Source organism: Pagrus major, chromosome 15 (assembly GCF_040436345.1).
Source record: "Pagrus major chromosome 15, Pma_NU_1.0".
Taxonomy (NCBI): Eukaryota; Metazoa; Chordata; class Actinopteri; order Spariformes; family Sparidae; genus Pagrus; species Pagrus major.
Window position 1 is genome coordinate 21,549,971 of NC_133229.1, and position 17,742 is coordinate 21,567,712.

The window sequence follows — 17,742 nt, forward strand, 5'->3', positions numbered from 1 at the left end:
AGACGGACTTCTAATAAGCATGAAAGAGGAGGATATCCTGCTAATGCACGGGACTACCAAGGAAGGTGAGGTCATTCAAACATTAGACATTATCAGACTTGCATTTGTTCAAGTTCTTTGATGGGTTGAGCTGACAAGCATGGCAGTAGAAGTATAACCCGTGGGAGAAAGGCATTTTAAACCTCATCTCTGGGGCAAAATCACCTAACCTGTAAAGCAGTTTTAAAGAGATTTGACGAGTGATTCTATTTATGCAGTTTTTATGTCCGTGATAATTGAAAGTGAAGTTCTGGCTCACTCCTGATCCATTTAGATCAGGGCCTGGTCTTGTTGGCCCGAAATAACTGCCCTGGGGCGCTATCAAGATGGTTGCCAAGTGGCAAGACTTGGCTGAGAAGGACTTTGGCATCAGGTTTAACTGATCATCGCATAGATTCTTGTAAATAAATCTTGATTTTTAAAGTAGACCTATAAGCTGTTTCATTTCCTTCAGCATTGGATTGGCAAAACAAATAAGTTGCCTTAAAGAACTGAAACAAAGAAGAAACAAAGAGGAACTTAATTTTCAGTTTCACTGTCAGTGCATCTAACTGTCGGTGTAAATCATTCAACCAAGACGACAGCAAAATAAGACGTTGCCAACTTCAAAATTAAATATTTAAAGACATCTGTGTGACCGGGCTTGGGAATCAACTTTATTTTTAGCATCCAGTCCAGGATGAATAAATGAGTTCAGGTCTGGAGAGTGTCTGTGGCTCCAGAGGAGGGTCAGTAGGACGGCAATCTCTACCCCAGAGGACATTTATTTTCTAAAAAAGAGATGACAGTGAACCCTGAATTCAGTTTTCAGGGGGCCAAAGGGAAGCAAATGCTGAAATCTGTCAGTGTTTGTCAGCAGAGCCTTTAAATCTTTTGATAGTAGGACGAAGAAATAATATCTGTTTAATATTAGACATGACGCTCACACCACTTCTCACTGACGACCTCAGCAAACCAAGCAACACTCCTCCTTGAAACTGTCAGTATGGGGGGGTCAACTACAGTGTAACGGAGTGAAACGTGTGTGTGTGTGTTTGAGAGAGAGAGAGAGCTTTATCTGTCATCACTGTCAACAAAGTGTCAGTTGATAGGTTTCAGATCCCAGCGCGACAGAATTAAGCGGTCAGGCAGCAGTCAGTTCACACACACACACATGCACACACACCACAGCTTGACAACGCCAAATCAACCTTGCCTGATCTGGAAATGAAATGATTTCGGTCTAAGGCCAAGACTGCCATCTAGTGTTAACTACGCGACTCAAACGTCTGCTCCTCAAGTTAACCAGCAGACTAAAGATGATTTGATGTCAGAAAAATTATTCTTTAGTTCATTCTTAATGTAAAATCTCTGTTTCTGCCTCTCTGTCACCTCACCCCTCCTCCTCTCCTTTAAAGTGGAAGAAGCCACGAATAGTCTAATTCCTGATTGCTGCAAAAGGAAAAATAAAGCCAGCAGCGAACTCTAAAGAAAACAAATTTGGCATTTTCACACAGGAAAAATCAGGGCGATCAAAATAAAGCAGTTGCAAATTGGGCTCCTAAAGCAGTGCGTGCAGAACAAAGTTGTTAAAAAATTTTCACAGCCACATTCACATCCTCGTAACACAGTCGTTGTGTTGTGTTCACAGTATTGTGTGTAGTGAACAAAAATGACAGCCTTATATGCAAGTCTCACCCGTTGGTTTGTGGACAACCGCTCTGAAGTGTGGCATTGCGGCCGTTGCCATCTTGTTTTTTTGGAGCCAGAAATGACCATATTTGGATGAGAGGGTGGTTCCCGGGACGATATCCTGATTGGAACTGGAGAACCGAGGACACGCCGAGGTAGCAACTTATCAATCACAAGGTAGCCACGCCAAAGCAAACCCTGCTTTGTTGTCTATTTTACTCTAAATGGGGCTAAAATGTACAAAATGAACATCATGCTGTGTTTAAGAAGACTTGAAACTAATGATTGAGACCATAATCTCATGAGGAAACTGTTTAATGAGGTAATAAATCAAGTGAGAAGTAGGTTCAGTTTCTCGTGAGCTTACATACAATCAAACTTCTTTATGAAACCAGTAGAGGCACTTCCGCATAGGCTTCGCTTTGTCAATGCCTGATACACATTTATACCTGGGAGCCGCCGAGACAGCTGCAGCCTTATGGGACAGTCGTAAGTGAATATGCTGGAAGTGGATAATTGAGACAGGAAGGAAGTCAGTAACGAGGTGGGAGGATAAAGACTGGTCAGGAGGATGGAAGTATTAAGTAAAGTTAACAGAGGAAAATGACTGCGTTAGCATTGACAGGGAGGTAATGTCATTACCTTGATGTATCTGCAACGAAGGCCTAGACTGAGTTTGTTGGACGCATACTCACCCAACACTATTGATGCCGAGTCTATTTAAATATAAGACGGATCAACACAGAACCAGAGGGAGTTGTTACAAGGAAATCAAATCAGTGCATCAAAATTGCTGGATCCTACAGTTCTCGATATCTTCTTTCATTCAGCCCTCCGCCATGTCTTTCAAACACCCAGCCTCCAGTTTGGACCCAATCTAAAATGGATCTAAGGAAAATCTACAGCAAACTAGCATAAGTTCATTTTCAAAAATAGCAAGACCCTCTCTGAAAGAAAGAAAGAAAGAAAGAAGGAAATGTAATGTTGTGTAATGAATATAATGTTGTATATTACAGTTACGATACAATTTTATCTTGTATTGATTATGATGCACCGTGTCATAACAGATCCACTCAGCTGTTACACATCAGTCAATCAATTGATTTTATTCTAAGTGCAGAATCACCATGCAGCACGGTCCCAAAACACTCATAACACAGAAATTGACAAATTACAGGTATTTACACACAGACCCTAGACCAATAGCAATGCAACAGTACCCTAACTGACTGGATTAGACTGGATATACGTTGAACCCAGCCTTTACTGCACTCCGAGCCCTGATTACATATAGAGTAGTTATTACCTCTGCCAAGGATGATATGTTTTCACCCATGTCCGTTCGTTTGCTTGTTGGTTGGTTCGTCAGCAGAATTAAACAAAATCAACTGAACTGATGTCCACGAAACTTGGAGGACGGAGGATGGGTCTCGGCCCAGAATAGACCCCATTAACTTTTGCTGTGGATCCAGATAAAGAGACAGATCCAGGCATGTTTTCTCACTTTCTTTAACATTCGAGATAGGGTGTTCTCAGTGAATGACACATGGATCTTGATGAGAAAGAATCAGGCGTATTTATGCACTCGTGTCTATGAGTGAGTACAATTGCGGATCCAAATAGAAATCCATATCTAGCGGATTTAAATGTTTTTATTTGATATTAGATCAGGCGAGATTGAATTAAAGGGGAACAGAAGACATTATACAACTATTTTCACAGGTTCGGTAGTAGTCCCCATGACAACTCAATTGATTCTTGTGTGTTTGGTACTGTTTTGTTGTTTAAAAGCGAACTTAAGTAACAAAACTAGAAAATCCAGTTTTTCCTTTTATTGTTCCATCACTTTGTCTGTACCAAATCCCTATATAACATTAAAAGATAAAGATTATTTTCCATGCATTCAGTATTTCTATGTATGAATGACACAGACAGACGGAAAGAGGTCAAGAAAATCAAAGCTTATCGACAGACAACCAAAAGACAAAAATAATATGTTTGTATTATGTATTTTCTCTTTGGGAACTTATGGTCACAAACTCACTGTGACCCTTTTGGCTGCTACTGCTTCAAATGTCAATTACTGATCTTATATGCGGGAAAAAGATCCCTTTTCGATTCAGCTTAGATCAGTCTGATGCTTTTACTGTAAATCTATGCATGAATACATTATCCAAAAAGGAGAAGAGGACGTCCCTTGATATGGTAATCTGAATGCCAAGGTGACACTTCTCAGAAAACGTGGTCCTGTTTTTCCTGACACTAAATAACAGAGATCAACTGAGGGAGCTTGACCTTTTCATTGACCAGAAAAGCAAAAGGAACGACAGGAGAGGTGGAGGTGGAGGTGGAGGAGGAGGAGGGCAGAAGAAAGGAAAGGAGTCATCAAATATTAAGTAGTAGCCTCAGCGGAACAAGGGGGTAATAATTGTTTAAGTGCTACTTTTCAGGGCCTTTCTCCCCTCCCCTTGATTTATTTATTAAGCAGCCAGGGTACAGGCTCATACTTCTGTCATAGCCAAAAGACAGAGAATGGACTGTACGTGCATTTAACTGCGTGAAGTTACACACATGGTTTTTTTCATGTTACAGTATGAGTCAGGGAACAATCTATAAAACCAAGCCGAACTGTCATAACAGTCAAGTGTGAGTCAGCAACGAACAGGCGCTGTTACACAAGCAGGTTCTGTTCTGTTCTTAAAAGGTCTTAGTGCACAATCCAGTCATACCATGTCTATAGTCATGTCATATGATTGTAGGGATCATAAATGACCTGTAAAATGCATTGATCATGCTGAATATTATTAAAAACGTCTATTCTCAATCAGCTCCTTAATGTAGTCCAGTTCTGGTCCAACTTTAGTCAGATTTTTCACTGAATTTCCAGGAAATGTGCAAAATAAAATGCAAATTAATGTCCATCTTCTATTGTTATGCATATATTAGAAGTTCAGCATATCAAGTTTAACAGATGGTGGTGTTCATTCTCCTGTCGGCTGTTATTAAGCCATCGAAGAAGAGGACACGATAACGTGAATATACAAGCACCAATCAAACCTCAACCCTAGGAAAACTGCTCTCCTTATACATCCTTGACGAAAACAATGTAGGAAACTTGATAAAATTGTTGCTTATTTAGTCATGAATATCTAATGTTACAGAGAAATACTTAAAGTTGCTATAAGGAACTTTCATTTTTTTGATTCTGGCGGCCCCTGTGGACAAAAGCGGTATAAGCACAACTGCCTTGTGTCTAAAGATCTTGATCTGGCTGGTGTGTGCACTTGCCTTGGAAAAGAGTGACAGAAGATGAGAAAATTTCTTAACCAGTTACAAACTCCTTGTAGTACGTTTAAGATCCATATTTGAAGTTTTCAGGGACTTTAAGTTGGAACTTGATCTTAAAACGACCTCTGCTGATGATAATCTAAAGTCATACCTTAATATTGGTACAAATCAGTTCCTGCACTTGACTCCACACAGAGAAATGAAGCCTGTATCCAGCATGTAAAACCAAATAATATTCAGTTCAACTACTCGTTCTTAGAAACATAATTTTGTCCTGTCTCTGCACCTTGTATAACCTTATAAAAGGGCACTTTCCCTATAATGCGTGCAGTCTCTTATTGTAACACTACAGTAATGGCTACTGTCATTTCTCTTCCTCTTCACATATGCCAGCCAGCGTTTCTGAAACCTGATCTCCTGTTTGTTGTATTGTGTTTGGCACAACCCATAAGCCGCCATCATCGCTAAAATGCTGCCTGTATAAATCAATAGTTGACATCCTGCCAGACGGGCAGCCAGGGAGCTTAAAAGCGAGCTCGAGAGAGACTCAGACAGAGCAAGAAAAGACGGGGACAGAAAGAGATGGAGGAAAGATTGATACTGTAGTGTGGGGTCTTTCCTACTAACCACGGGGTGACAGCGGCAGTAGCAGGAAAATGTAAAAGCAACATCAGATCGTAAACACTATCATTTATAAAGAGAGCACTGTGTTTTAAAAGTGTATGATATAAGACCATAAGAGGACAGCGACTGGGGAGAACAAACAAACAAACAGCAGCCAGCTTGTCATCCTACACCTTCATATTCAAACTATATAAGGCCATATCTGAACAGATTTACCAAAGAGCCACTGTGAGTAGAAAAACAGCTGTCTGAAGCACGACAGTCATGTTTGCTCAGTTGTGTCCTGTGGCTGTTCTTTAGGATTTTATTATAAAGGCTCTGCACGGTTTGTTTTTAAAGCAGACTGCCACTGGTTGATGATGGGTTCTTTGGCCAACGTCCAGCTAGCTTTTACAGACACACTGAGGTTTGTTACCACAGTGTGGGTAAAGGGGACTGCAGCAGCACCACATGCAAAACTTTATCACCTTCGACACATTTATCTCGTGTTTACAGCACATGAACAACTATAGATTAGTCCTGACCTTTCACTGAAATCTGGTAATCTGTTGTTTTGTCAAGTCTCATGTCCAAATAAATGAGTGTTTGAGAGAAACATGAACAGGCACATCTCAGTTGCAAACTACAAAACTGACACAGTCCGTTCACCCTGCTGCCGTCTGCCAAAAGATACAGAAGTATCCGCTGCCGTACCACCGGACTACGGTGCTGTGAGACTCCTTCACTCATCCTCAACACAACAATGTGACTTGAATATTATCTGTTCATCAGGTTGTACAGTTTTAGTTTCCTTGTGTGTAGCTTATCACCTCAGCACAACTGAAGTTAGGAGTAGGGCTGTCTTGATATCAGATTCACACTACATGATTATCGTGGCAAAATGTTACCATCACGATATCTAAAGAAATTAAGTGTAGGGAGGTGGAGAGTCTGGAACATTAACTGTAAAAGAAAGTATATAGTTTTAGTTTTCTTGTGTGTATCTTACGGGAACTACAGAAGAAATTTTGTTATACAACCTTGTGTTATGTAACGACAAATAAATCTTTAATCTTGAATTTATCACTTCGGCACAACTGAAGTTAGACGTAACCTTCTTTCTCCCTGAGAAGGTTACATCAGCGTTGAGGTGGAGGTGCAACAAACAGGATGTAAGCAGAATGCCAGTGTCTCCATATAGTGCTGACCACTATGTGCTGTGGTGAATTATTTCAGTCGAATCACATATGCAAGTTCGCACATTCAGTCTCGACTTACATTGTCGACAACACAACCGACAGTGAGCAGAGAAAACACACAGAAGAGCATTACGACCAACTACTCACACACACGCATCACATTACATTCATATGCAAGTGTGCACACTCACAGATGCTGCTTTGCCTTGCAAAGTGCTGTTTCGCAAACTCACAACAGCAATAATTTGTTGTGTACCCATTCAGCACCCAGCCCACATCTCAATCAACACAGGCAAACACACGCACGCTTACAGGAGCATGGATTAAAGTGGACTGAATGCTGTATAGACAATAATAGCTGTCTTTCTTTATCCATACATGGCAACAGGTTTTTTTTTTTTGCCCATTACACACTGTGAAATGTTATGACAACCTCTGCAAACAGTAATTAAACTATATTAGATAACATGGGCCCGATATAGCCTCCCCTGCCTCCACTCTGGAGTGTGACGCCGACCAACGCACCGACTTATCACTGTCATTTAGTCTAATACAAGATGGCTACCAGCCAAGCCCACCTGGACTTATTGGTCTGTTTTCTTTCCTCTATAGAAATATTGACATGAAGGTAACTACCATTAGATTTGTGGTGATCACATAATGCTGTAATGCAACTGTGGGCAGACTTACAAAACTAATAAGTGCTTCTTAATTCCAAAGCTATGCGTTATTGCTTCATGAGCATTGCCAAAACTGGCCTTCATAGCATAACAGAAGCCTGGTTAAGTGGAGATATAGCCAACCATCTTGTTATTAAGTGTTCTCCTTGCACTTGCAGCATTAGCATCTTATTAATATCGCACACGGTGTTGTAACTTGTGTCCTTAAAGTAGTGTTCCCGTCCATATGCATGACTGTGTTTCGTTGTCATTGCTCATCTTTATTTCAGATTAAAGGAAGTACAGGAAAAAACTCGCTCCAGCTCTTCCTCAGACAGACACAGTCGCTGCCAACCAGAAAAATGACCACTGACAACCACGCTCAGATACTAATGTTGACTTTTAAACGCACTGTGAGCCCCCTTTTAAACCAGGTTTCTTCAAGCAAGCCGTACCATAACTCTTGCATGATATGCTGAGGATTTACAGCCTTTTGTGTGTACTTCATCTCCATCTAACAGGTGACAAGGACAGCTACATGTAAGGACAGCGTGTGAAAGAAGAAGAAGAAGAAGATGAAGTGATGGGAAGAATCTGTCCGTATCGTGAACACAGACACAGACGAGACTGGACGACACATGCAGAGGAGGACAGAAGATTCAGAGGGAGGCAGCACAGATTATTATACAAGAAGAAAACTCACCGTCATGTTCCATGACTTGACCTGGGGAATATTGTCAGCAGTGTGTGAGCTGATCCTTGCCTCTTCCCGACACACCACCTCTCTGCCTCCCTCCCTCCCCCCACTGACTCCCCCTCCTCCCTTTCTCACTGTCTGCCTTCTTCTCCTGTTCTCCCCTCCCTCCCTCCCTCTCTCCCTCCCTCTCTCTCTCTCGCCGTCTACTTCCCTCCTTCATCGCTCATCCCTCCCTGTCTGCAACTCACTCGCCCCTCCTTCCCTCCCTCACCTCCCTCCCCCCTCGAACCAATAAAGAGCATTAAAAGTTAATGTTTGTTTCCATTTCAGTTCCTCCTTCTCCCTCCCAATCTGTGTCTCCTCCTGCATTTATCTCCATCTCCCTGCCTGTCAAGTTTTTCCTCCTTCCTCTGCCTGCTGAGTCTGGCTCCAGTCTCACCCATTTTTTTTTTTTTTCTTCGTTCTCCCTCCTGCGTTGAGGTCCCACAGTGACGTAGGAAATAAGAGGAGAGAGAGGAGAGGAGGATGCAGATGAGGAGTCACTGTGAAGGGTGAAGGAAAGAGGGAAGGAAAAGAGGAGGGAAATGGAGGCTGTCGTCTGTATGTTCAGTGTGTTTATTTTTCCTTATCACACTTTCCTTCCTATATATTTTTATTGCAGGCAGTCTTCAGCAAATATGAACAGACCTCACTGCAGCATTATCAGTACAATGTAAGAGGTGATAGGTAGAAGGCATCTTGGGTAAAAAGTGTGTAAAGTGCCAATTCTGAAAACACATTTTAACAAAGAAATTGTTATGCTTTCATTATAGATTAATCTGTCTATTATATATTTTAATTGTTTATTTGATAAAAAATGTCACACAAAATGTTTCAAAGAGTAAAAGGTGAAGTCTTCAACTGTATGTTTTGTCCAATTTAACGTCAAAATCAAAAAACCACGACGTAAAAAACCAACAAATCTGCTGATTTGAGATGCCAAAACCAGAAAATGTTTAAAATGTCCATTATCAAAATGGTTCGCGACGAATTTCATTTATATGAATTTATTCTTTGCACAATAGAGCTGACATATGGATATGGTTTTATTAATAATTTAATAAAAACTCTTTTAGAATCAAAATCAGAAAGACTAAAAATGTATTGATCCTTGTGGGGGAAATTGTGCATCTTACAGTTGCTCCTTCTGGAATAGAAAATATCACACCGTAGATATAAACAAGATTTTAATGAAGATAAGACAAGTAAGAATAAAATCTATAAAGTAGGCCTGCTATAAAATAAAGTACTGAAATATAAAAATAACTGGAAACAAATATGTGCATAAAACTATAAATGTGATGACTATGTGTATATATACACACATCTTGAAGTACTAATGGAAATAGAGATGTAAAGATATGTGCCTTGTAATAAACTGTAACTACAGTGTAGATTAAATTAGTAATAATGCAATGTGTAATAACTAACAATCATTAACAGTATGAATAAATGCGACAACAAGAACAGTAGAATATTACACAGGAAATTACTTACAATAATACATCAGTTGTCGAGTTAAGATGAAAAACAACGCCTATCCAGCTTACTTACCTACTATAATGGACACCGTATGCCCCGATGAAAACTGTGTGAGTCGAAAAGAGTTGGTTTATCCGCGCTTTGATAAAGGATTTTTGATCATCATATCAGAGTGTCCTCTCAGACTGCCGACAACGCCGTGGACCTTCATTAAAAGTGAACTGGACAGTCACTGTTTTATCATTTTTTACTCAACCACTGGCCCTCTGCTTGAAGAGCACCTGATTTATTACTTTAATATCAACTCGGTATTGTTCTTGACCCAGTGCAGCACGCCCCATAACAATTTTTGCAAACAGCTTCTTATGAGTGATGAGATCTTACACACATAGAAACAAATGCCACAATTTTATACTCACTTTGGTATAAAATTGTGGGCTTTGTTTCTATGTATGTAAGATCTCATTCGAGATTTCTGCGGTTTCTCCTGAGCTCTGGATCTGATCACAGTTGGTGGGCTGTTCAGTCCACGTCCATCAGTTCTTGATGGAGCATATTAGTCGTGGTTTCCAGCATTAACCTCTCAATAAACAATAGCTATTAACTTTGATTGTTGCTAAGTAACACAACACTTAATCTCAAGGAGAAATAAGTCAGACTTCACGGGCTTCGAAAAACAAACTACTGAGCGGAGAGAAGGCACCTGAAGGCTATGGCGCCACAGCGACTGCACGGTGATAAAAACAATACAGATATTAAACCCATGGATCATAAACATAACATCAGTAATAAGTCAATACACATAAACTCAGAGATGGACACAAGGAGAGATTGAAAGGAGTCAAAGATACAGACAGAAAGTGCAAGAAGGACTGAGAAACGGACGGATGGTTATTTTGTTTTTTGTTTTTTTCTGTCGAACACACTTCAGGTCCATCGAGTGTTGTGAAGAGTCACTCCACACTGTAAATACTCTGTGATCATCTCTGGGTGCCAGTGACGGTTTGAAGCTGGATGTCGCGGCTCGCTGTACACACTAATATGTGTATTGTCTCCCCTTTAAATACACGCACACTCGTCCTGTATATTTGTGTGTTTTCACTCACAGTTGATTTTTAATTTCCTGTTCTTTATTAGACATATCACGAAAAGAATAAGAGGACATTATGAAATACACTGATGGACTGAAAGTGAGACAGGTGCGTCTCTGTGTGTGTAAGCCAATGTAAACAGAAGTACATGTACACACAACCATTACGTTATTGACTACATAAGAGCAGCTACTATAATGCCATTTGGTATAGTGCTCCTTCCCTCTCTTGTCAGTCTGTTTTATTGGACTTCATACAAGAGGTGGGAAGTAACAGAGTACGATTACTTTGTTGAGGTACTTACTGTAAGTAGATTTTCAGGTATCTGTACTTTACTTGAGTATTTATTTTTCTGACCACGTTGTACTTTTACTCCCAAATATCTGTACTTTCTACTCCATTTTCAAAACAGGCTTGTTGCTTTAGTTTTATTGCATTTGAGGGAGATTATCGATTATTTTTGTTTTGCGTCATTGCTCGCCGCCTTCCCAACATCACAAGACTGATTCCAACCAGCAGATGTAACAACACTGAAACAGACAGAGAGGGAGACTCCAATATGAAGAAAAGGCGTGTTATATCTGCAGAGACCCTGCAGCCCTCTGCATGGATTCTCCTATCTTCTCCACTTTTAACTTTGCTCAGGACGCATCACCAACCCAAAATGTCGGTATTTGACGTCCTGGGAGTCAACAGCTCAGACACAACCTACTGATTCTACCTTTAAGTTGAAAAGTCTTTGAGTTATATTGATATATAGTGAGGTTCAGTTAGCTTTACACAGAAATGGCTGGTAGAAATGTCTTTCAGAGGGAAACTTTTTACATTTATACTTTGAGTTCATGCCAGAGCGTGTACTTTCTTACTTTTACTTGAGTAAAGAAGTTGAATCAGTACTTTTACTTTTACCAGAGTCTATCTGCACTCTGGGAATGTGTGTACTTTTGCCACTTCTCCTGTATACATGCTAACTTTCACGTTTTATTCCTTCTCCTCCTTTCTAACTTCCATCTTCTTCTCTTTTACACCTTCCCTGACTGTCTAATGTGTAAAAATCTTAAGTTTGTTGTTTTCGTCACTAACGTCTCTCTGTTACGCTGTCTTTTATAATCAACCCAACAATTCAAGGTGATTATTACATTTCCATTACACACACACATACGCTTACCGTACTGTAAGTACACAGCATTATTAGAGGCATTATGTTAACATCCTGCTGTCGAGGCCTTTTGACAAATATTAAAAGGGTTAAAGGATTACTAAGTAACAGCATATAGTTACTGATAGACAGATGGCAGCGGGGGGGAGAGACGGAGAAGTGAGACTTTGACTTTTGACGCAAAGGCTCACAACAAGCGAGAGGAAAAAACAACTGGCTGATCAACTCCAACGACATCTACCCACACACACACACTGTCACACATAAAAGAAACCGCAAGTACGTGCAAGCACCTCACAAGGTCAACTGGCATTGAAAACGATCGAACCCACTTTTCTCACCATTAAATGTGAGAACAACACCTCCAGTCCACCAGGATTGTAGAAGCGGGCAGAGACATTTAACACTCATGATTAGAGTACGATATAAGAGAAAGAAAGAAGGGACAACTTAAAATATACATATGCTCAGGAAGACTGAGGGAGCTTAGACAACACCAAAGGTTTTGTGCTTTAACTACAGAGACAACACAGCTGTGTCATCATGAAGTCAATTATTAGATTGCAATCACCTGTTGTTTGCATACCCGTATAATCATGTGTAATATTCAAATTGCAGGAGCCACAATTCAAGACTTATCCTTACCCTACAGCTGCTAACCATTCAGCCACCAGAGTATTTTCTTTTCATTTTTGGGGATATGCTGAAACAGCTGATGTTGTTGTTTTTCTGGGGAGGACACTCTCCCAACAGGAATGAATGGCTCAATGGTAAATATGTAAAACGAGAGATTATTATCAGCGATGTCAGTACATGACAGCTGCTACACACGTTTTTATTGTGATAAACATCATCACGACAATACCTTTGTTTTCAACAACATAGTGCATAGTACTTTGTGTTTGGTGCTAAATAGTACATGTTAGCACGCTAAAGAAGGATGGTGACCCTGAAAAGCACGGAACTGGAGGACATTATACATGCTAAAAAAAATCTGCACATTTCTAGCATGTTTGCATGATGACGTTAGCATTTAGCGCAAAGCAAAGCTGTGCCAAAGTACAACCTCGTGGAGTGAGTGGCACAATTTTAGACTCTGTTACTCAGTGTTGTTTAGACACTTGTTGGGATGTAGGCTTATTTTCTACTCTAAATTTCAATAATTACACCTTTAATTTAAGATTCCTCTTTTGAAGCAACAGCTGAAGGTGGAGGTAAATATGACAACACCTCAAACTGCAACACCAAGAGATCGAGCCTTTAATTACTAAAGAATCAGAGCTCTTTGGGTCTGTTGGTGGCTGCTTCAGCCGCTACAACGGTGGATAGACTGTGTGTGGGCAGTGAAGTGGGGAGGGCTGCTCCCTGCATCACAGTACAAGTACTTATTGCAGACTAAAAGGGTCTGTAATCAATGTTATTTCGAGGAGAGTACCCACAAGCAGCAGAGAGTACCAGCAAGCGGACACTCCTCTTTTGTCCTCTTCTTTCCATCTGTCCTCCCTTCCTCCTTAATCATCCTGTCCTTGCATCCCCTTTTGCCTCCTCTCCTCTCTTTTCTCATCATTTTCCCCTTGCCTCCTTTACTTTCCGCTCTCTGACTCTCTTGCGTCTCCTCTCATTGTTCTCTTTTGTCTTAATATATCTTTTCTTGGCATGTCATTCCATTGTTCTCTCTTATTCACCCTCTCCTGCCACTTTATCTACCCGTTATCCTCTCTTCTCTTCTTTCCTCTTTTCACCGCCTGTGTAATTATAAGACTGTTACAGCGCCCATCCGGAGGACAGCATGCTATTTACAACGGCCAGCAAAGACCATCTCAGCCTACACGGTATCCCACAAAAATGCACATATGTGAGTGCATAACTTAATATTTCATATCTTTATGACAAATACATTACACTACATGATCCACTCAGTGGCTGTTCTGGAGCTTTCAATCATATCTCATGATCTTCCTCATCGATTGGTGAGATTATTTCTCAACTGATCAGGCAAAAGTCTCAATATCTTTCGAGTTTTATTACAAAATGCTACTTTCTGGATAAAGATAGTTGATTGTTGATGGTTTTGGGTTGGTGGCCCGCATCGTCGGCAACCCAGAGCATCAGTATTTGACAGCCTGGGGGTGACACTCAACACTTAGAGGGTAACTTCATCAATTTTACACATTAACATGTGTTTACGGGTCTTGGTGAGTACTACTGCATATGTACAAAAAGCAGCATGAAGCCTTTTGTGGCTCCAGTGGAAGCTGCATGTAATCTGATAAATATCCTCTTAGTGGCTGCGTTGCATTGTGGGTAATTTAGGCACCAGGTGTAAACACACTTTAAAGCAACATTATGTAATGTTTACACCTTAAAGCAGCTTCAGAATCATGTTGATGGCACAGTGTCTTGTAATAAGGTGAATGGTGTCTCCGCCTCAGCCACTCCGCCGCACTATGTTACTGCAGTGAGAGGATCACAGCGTTACATACATGTTTACTTCAACATGCACGTTTTTAACACATAACATTGTCATGACGTGATGAGTATTGTTTGTGGTTAAGACCTACATTACGTCTGACAAATCGTTGCAGTACTGGGATTTGTATTTGCGAGAGAAACTGTGGGCAAATCACAGAAAATGCCAATGTCTACGTAATGTTGCTTTAATGTGTAAAATTTTAACTATCTTTATCCAGAAAGCTACATTCTGTTGCTTTAAGTTTACAAGGAAAAGCCTTCTTTACTCACTTTTGCCTTAAAACTGTTGATATCGTGGTGTTATTTACTATGTGAGAGCAAAAACAGCTTTTAAAATCAACCAGTTCACAATCTTATATACGTTTATTAGTGGAGGGATTATTCGGTTTATGGGCTTCAGTAAATCGTCAGCTTTCCAAAAGATCATAACTTCAGCTGTGAATCGATTTCATAACCCTGATCAGAATGAAGTGGACATAAAGAGAGGGTGCAGCGGTATTATTGATGCTCATCATCACATTTACCCAAAATAGCCTACTTTATATTGTTTGCCTCCTGCTGACTTGCACGTTCTCACGTTTTACTTTTTAGTCTTGTATTCTTAGAGCTCGTTAAAAATAAAGAATTACATGCACATGAAAAAGACACCCCCCCCCCTCCTGCCATTAATTCTGGTAATGTTCCCCACAGGAGCATTTTTCCTTTAGGGCAAAAGAAATTTCTCATCAGCTGCTAACTCCTTTTAGCTAAAAAAAAAAAAATGCTGTAATTCATATAATATTTCTTTCTGGGTGTGTCATTTGAACTTATTTATATTTCAGATCATTTCAGACACGGAGCAAAATGAGCCCAGCATGCTGTCCGACATGGTACATTTGGCTGCTTTTGAAGCTTCGCCCTGTGGGACGGTTGTGAAAGATGTACTGAGACCACACTAATGTGAGCGAGGGGGCAACTTTGCTGCACATGGATTTTCAGAATCTGTATAAAAAAAGGTCAATAAGCGCCCCCTGTTGCTTGATTTGAAAACAGTTCATTTTACATGCATTATAGTGTAATGTCATTATTTGTGAGTTTAGCTCAAACGTGTGATCCAAAATCATGGTCTCAATCCATATTTCATAAGAATTTGATTTAAAAAACAGATGATGTGAGGATTTTATACAGGAAGACTGTTGGTGAGATTAATTCTCAAGTTGAACGAAGCTGCTCTCAGACATTTCAAACCATGTGGCGAGAAATCCAAACCGGCAGGAGGCATAAACAACTTTGGACATCTAATTTCCTAACTGCTCCACTTCATGATCGTTTCCTGTAATTACAACTTAACCATAAACACAGAACACTTCCTGTGGCAGCTGACGACAAGCAAAATAACTGCCACTTATAATATACTGTAAACATTAGCATAATGTGTAACTGGTGAACAAGACAGCCCTAATGCAAAAGCAGTCTATTAATTAACATCATCTGTGCAGGGATAGGTCAGAGTAGGTACAGGCTTGTGCCTTCTTAAACACTGAAGACGGCTGATAGGAAGTGGTTTTCACCTCTGACACACATATGAGCCTATCAGGGCTCAACAGCCAGAAGCTTCAGGCAGCCAAACTGTCACTCTGACATTTAAGTAAGACGATGAGGTGGTTAACGCTGTGGCTAACGTCCCACAGCGCCTGTGAAAATGTTTCATCCCCTCCCATTGACCACCATGTTTCACTGTGTTACAACTTTTTGACACTTCATCTGCAGAAAAACAAGCCAGTATACACTACTCAGAGTTATTTAGGGATACTGGGATATTTTTCACTTGATTGTTTATTCTGTGACATATCTGAGTTTTTATTTTGTGTTTTGTGAATATTTTCGGTCTCCAAAAATAAAGTGACTTTTGTTTTCGTTTGACTTTTGTTGCATATCCTCGCACCCATATTCCAATATCATAGTGTATTTCAGTTACTGGTGTATTGAACCTGACATCCCTTGGCACCAGTGATGATTTAGTAGGTGTGTCATGTGCTTTTTATGATGAATTTCAATATTATTAAGCTAACTGGATCCATCCAGTGTTGCACAAGAATAAATCATGCAACACTTCATAGGTACAGTCAGAAAGAAAACATGAAAGAAAGAAAGAAAGAAAGAAAGAAAGAGTAGAGAGGGTTAAGTTTGTCTGTGCAGCAGAGCAGGAAGTCACTTCTGCCTCATTACTCATATTGAGATGCTGTCGTGCCAAGAACAACTAGTATAACTTGAAACATCGGCTGTGACAGACAGCAGATTACACTGATGTGTCAGCTGACTTCTACCATCACATGCTCCACAAAATAACATTTGAATGAATAAAAGTATAAAACAGCCTTAAAAGGCTAAATTAAGTTAACCTGAAGATGAACTCTGTGTTTGGTGGTGTATCCTACCTGAGCGTGCTCCCCGGAGCCTGCACAGCACCCTGGAGCGGAACCCAGAGGTGTCACTCTTGGAGCGGGACCTGAAGAGAGGCCACAGCGGAGGAAAGTGCCTCAGCTCCGGGTAGGTGTCCTCCACTTCCTCGTCCATGGTCAGCTCCCTCTGTCAGCCAGCAGGAGAGAAGAAGACAAGACAACTTCACTCTAACCTCATCGACATCAGCCTGCCCGCCTCTCCTCTCACTCAAACTCTTTTTCTGCAGCAGGCAGAAGTGTGTGTGTGTGTGTGTGTGTGTTAACGCCCATCGCCTCTGTAAAACAGGTTGCTTAATGACAGGATGGCCATTATCTGACTGACTGCTATAACTTTTCTTTTAACTTATAAGTTTCTAAGTTTTTATGAAGGTCAAATTTGATTTTTAATAACAATGTTTTGCTTACATGAAAAAAATAACATATGTAACATACAGGCTACCTAAGCATGTGGATACAGGGTGTTACCTATATTTTCTGCAGGCATGAAAAATAAAAATAAATGAAAATGGTCGTTTAGGAACCACATTCAAATACAATCGATAGCTTCCTGTTGCTTGTAATCGGTGGTGAAGAGCATATTCAGTCAGTCTGAAGAAAGAGTTTCTTTGCAAAGTAAAACTTACCACCTAATTAAAGTTAAGCAATGACAAAATGTCAATGCAACATCATGTGAAGTAGACAGAGCAGAGTGGCTGCAGCTTTTAAACATTAGATGTCGCTACACCACCTCTGCAGTGGTTCGTCTGCTCTCCATGTGTTGACACCCAGTGCATGTCTCATTCTTTACACCTAGAGGTGGCAAAAGGAAGGAACTCTCACTGTGATCTCCTTTTCCGGCAACCAGATAGATTTTTTTAAAAATAGGCTGACAGGCCTAATCCAAACTTAAATACTCTTTCGTG